This window comes from Macrotis lagotis, chromosome 1 (genome assembly GCF_037893015.1).
Source record: "Macrotis lagotis isolate mMagLag1 chromosome 1, bilby.v1.9.chrom.fasta, whole genome shotgun sequence".
NCBI classification, from domain to species: domain Eukaryota; kingdom Metazoa; phylum Chordata; class Mammalia; order Peramelemorphia; family Peramelidae; genus Macrotis; species Macrotis lagotis.
The window spans coordinates 448,092,426-448,097,060 of NC_133658.1; the positions used below are offsets into that span (position 1 = coordinate 448,092,426).

The following is a 4,635-nucleotide window of genomic DNA, read 5'->3' on the forward strand; positions in this document are numbered from 1 at the left end:
ATCATAGACAATTACTTTGATCATAAGGAAGATCAAAATACACACTCAGAAGAAGATAAAGTCAAAGCTTCTGCATCCAAAATTTCCAAGAAAAATATGATTTGGTCTCGGGCCATGGAAGAGCACTAAAATATTCTTAAAATCAAGTAAGGGAGGTAGCAGAAAAATTGGGAAGAGAAATGAGAGCAGTGTGGGAAAAATCACAAAAACTGAATCAGCAACATGGTGAAGGAGACACAAAAATACTGAAGAAAATTAACATCTTGAAAATCACACTGGGTCAAGTGGAAAAAGTGGACCAAAAAAGGTAAGGAGAAGAATGCTTAAGAAGTAGATTTGATCAAATGGAAAAGGAGATATAAAAGCTCTCTGAAGAAAATAATCCTTTAAAACATAGAATGGAGCAGAGGGAAGTTGATGACTGTGAGAAATCAAGAAACAATAAAACAAAAACCAAAAGAATGAAAAACTAGAAGAAAATGTGTAATATCTCATTGAAAAAAGCAACTGACCTAGAAAACAGATCCAGAAGAGATCATTTAAAAATTATTGGACTATCTGAAAGTCATAACCAAAAAAAAAAAAAAGAGTCAGAATCATTCTTCAAAAATTTATTAAGGAGTGGTAAATGATCTCAGATGCACGCACACCACCACCGCCTCAGATCCACCTCAGCCGGAGTGGGTCGTTGGCTGTGGGCCGGCAGCAGGTATGCTGGCTGGCTGTGACAGGCCTGCCGGGCAGCGCCTTCTTGTTCTCCTCCCAAAGTCACCGCCGCCATCAAGGCCTCCTCAGACTCATCATGAGAGGAGACATAACCCTCAAACAAATAAATCTGGATCAAAGGAAAAGTAGTCCAAAGCCATGCAAGCCAACTGTAGTCACCTTCACAATCTGCCAGGAACTGGAGACAGTGATATTGCCCCAACTTCTCATTGTGCCCATACCATAAGAATGACTAGTGAAGGTTCTTGCCTTCATCCTGGAGACATTCACATCCAGATAAGTTCTGTACCTGCAGAGTGTGGTGAAAGTCCAAGCCCTCGAAACATAAGGTCTGGTTCCCAAAGCAATACTCAGGGTTGCATACACAATCAATTAAGGAGTCATTCACACAATGAAGCAGGACAACCTGATGATACTACCATGGAACCAGGAGAAAATGGCAGCAGCTCTATCTCTAAATTTCGCTATCTCTTCCATTGGTTGCAGAAAAGTCTTCCACATATTTTGATTTTGTGTGTCAAATTTGTAATGCAACATATAATAGGCATTTCTCTTGGAACTGGGCTGCTAACAACTTTTATGTATGCAAACAAAAGCATTGTAAATCAGGTTTTTCTAAGAGAAAGGTGCTCAAAGGTACAGTGTGCTTGTTTACTGGTATTCTTAGTAAGCTCTTCCGTTCTCTTGTATTACACCTTTCAGGCTCAATCACTTTATTACAGCTTAATATTTTTAAATCCTACTTTGGATTTTTTGAGCTTCTGGGAGGTACTCTAGATTGTGGGAATTACAGACTTCATCCTTAAATTCTTCTTCATGGGCTTCAGATGCCTTATTTTGTTGGTGCCTTCTTTTTTGATGTCTTTTAAATCCAAGGGCTATTGGTATATGCTCATAGAAGAATTATGCCAGTATTATTGAACTTTTGTTCCTATTCCAGTTTGGTTTCGTTACCTTGTTAGCTATGGGGAGTTAGGAGGCAATGTTACAGGATGGAGTCTTGGGATTCTACTGGGTCTACTCCATTCTAAAACCTCTAGACTTTTTTGGGCATCTGAGAACTTTCAGGCAGGCTTTACAGATATTTTTAACATGAGCAAGTTATGGGGTACCAGCCTCCAAGAGACAGTGTTCAGAAGCTGATGATCTTTGTTCTGTCAGGCTGAATTCCAGAAGCCCATCCTTCTCATCTGTCAGCATATATTTTGTGAAGAGTGTATCACCTTATGGTTTAATAGAGAGAAAACACATCCACTTTGCAGAACTGTTATTTCAGACCATGTAAACAAATGGAAAGATGGAGCCACTTCATCACACCTTCAAATTTATTAAATCCCATCAACTCCTATTTGATGTTTATAGGATGCTGGTTTTCATTTGATGTTTGATTAAGTAATGTGGGTACTGCCATAATTGAATTTTAAATGGATTTCCAGTGTTTTTAATTCAAATCAATCTTAAGCATCCAAATCAGACATTTTAGACTATTAGAAACAAGTTAAAAGAAAATTCTGTCTACAGACATGAAATTTTAAGAATTAAATGGGTAAAAAGCAACCCTGTGCTATTTTTATTTTTCTTCTTATATTCAGTCTTGTTCAAATATTTCATCTGTGTTTTTAAAGATGTGTGTAATGAACAATTGTTAAGACATTCTCAGTATGTAGTGGGACAACTAGTAGTAGCTTGTTTTTGAGGAATATATTGTTTCCTGATAGAATCAAAATCTTATTTTTTCATGGTTTTAAGGTACTACATGTACATAAAACAATTCTAGCTTTTTTTTAGAGAGCACTGATTTTTATAAATACAATTCTGAATTATTCCTAGAATTCTTAAACCACCAATAAGTCATTTCAGTGTATTTTTGCTATCTTTGCTTTTAAGAATAACTGGAATAATTCCTATAAAATATTTTATAAAATTTGTATTTTTAAAATGTAAAATTCTAAGTTCTATATTTTGTCTAAATCATATTTTCCAAATTAAAAGAACTGACTAGGGAACCTGTATTGTTTTCACTTGGACTAGTAATCAGTGATAATAAATGAAATTTTAAAAAATTTTGTTGGACCTTATAAAAGCATGTTGCTGTTATTTTGCTTTTATCTAGTGCTACCAACCACCTTACACAACAATTTAATTTTTTACACCACGAACAAATTCCATAAGCTTAACCACATTACACATAATTACTTTAAGCCACAAAATGATTTAGCTTATTTTAATTGCCTATCCAATTTTTTAAAAGCTACAGTACCCTTGAAAAATCAGGCATTCTTACTATTAGTAGTTACTATACAGCTTTGAGGGTATTACTTTGTTAATATTTCCGTTGGCTTGTCAGTATATCAAAGGAAAGCATATTTGGCCTCTTATTTCTCTAAGGAAATGCCATCAATGCTATCAATTGAGTCAGATCTACATAAATGGAAAAATTGTCACCTTATATCGAATTGAAGTTTATGCAGAAAAAACATGTCTGAAAGTTCAAATTTTGTATCATCTTCCCTTTGGGTTTATAAAAATCAGAATTTTCCATTTTTTGCTGGTACAAATTCATGAGTTGTTTTATGATTTCTGTAAAAGCAGTACATTATATTGCACCACTGTATTTCAAGGGATATATTTGTACTTAATGTATTTAATCTTACCCCTGAAAGTTTCCTGAAATTGTGTTCGAATTAGTATTCGAGTAGAGTTTGCACCCATGGTGTCTCTTAAATTGCAGTATGCCTTACTGGGCAGAGTAGCTTCCTTACTCCCTACAATTCCCCCTGAGAGTTGAAGAGCCAATATTTCTCTGCATACTTCCCTGTCTGACCCACTGTTTGGTGTAGGTGACCCTATTGAAGAAAAGAATATAGAGAAAGTTGATAAGTTTGGGCTAATGAAGATATATTAACTGGGGGGGGGGGGGGATGAAGGGAATTACTTGAGAGAGATGCAATAAGGGTTAAGTGATTTGCCCAGGTTCACATAGCTAGTAATGTCTTGAAGCCTGGCTTGGATTCAGGTCCATCTGACTTCAGGGCCAGTGCTCTATCCTTTGTACCACCTCAACTGCCTCCTAGATCTTAACCTGGGGTCCATGAACATATTTATAAAAATATTTTGATAACTGTCTTTCAATATAAGCAGTTTCTTAAAGAGTTCTAGAAAGGTCTGTGACACTAAAAGTTTCTGGAATGGATTGTATAATGGACTGCTTATAGGAAATATGCATCCTTAGAGGGTTTATAGTGGAACCCATATTATTGTTAATTCTAACACTCAATTTCTGCCTGGAATGTCTCAAATAATATTCCACTCATGCCCTCTGCCTTCAGCAATGACTTTCTCCCCATTGAAATCCATACTTCATGCTACCTTTTCACTTGTTTATTGTTTTGTATCTTAACCCATTCCTAGACTGTAAGCTCTTTGAGGCAGGGACTGTGCCTTATCTATATTGTTTGGAATATAGCTCAGTGCAATTAAACAGGTGACTAATAAAGAGGTCTGAATCTGAAAAAAAATTTATTAATGAAAACTACCCTGATATTCTAGAAGCAGAGGGTAAAACAGAAATTGAAAGAATCCACCAATCATCTCATGAAAGAGATCCCAAAATGAAAACTGCCGGGAATATTATAGTCAAATTTCAAAACTCCCAAGTTGGGGCGGCTAGGTGGTGCAGTGGATAGAGCATTGGCCCTGGAGTTAGGAGTACCTGAGTTCAAATCCGGCCTCAGACACTTAATAATTACCTAGCTGTGTGGCCTTGGGCAAGCCACTTAACCCCACTGCCTTGCAAAAACCTAAAAAAAGAAAATACTCCCAAGTCAGGGAGAAAATATTGTAAGCAGTCAGAAAGAAACAATGCAAATATTGTAGAGTTACAGTCAGGATAACACAGGATTTAGCAGC

General features: G+C 36.3%; 1 pseudogene; it reads left to right on the forward strand.

Annotated features, from left to right (window-relative positions):
* Window positions 1-840: 840 nt before the first annotated feature.
* On the forward strand, window positions 841-2,058 carry LOC141519134 (E3 ubiquitin-protein ligase RNFT1 pseudogene; annotated as a pseudogene).
* Window positions 2,059-4,635: the final 2,577 nt, after the last annotated feature.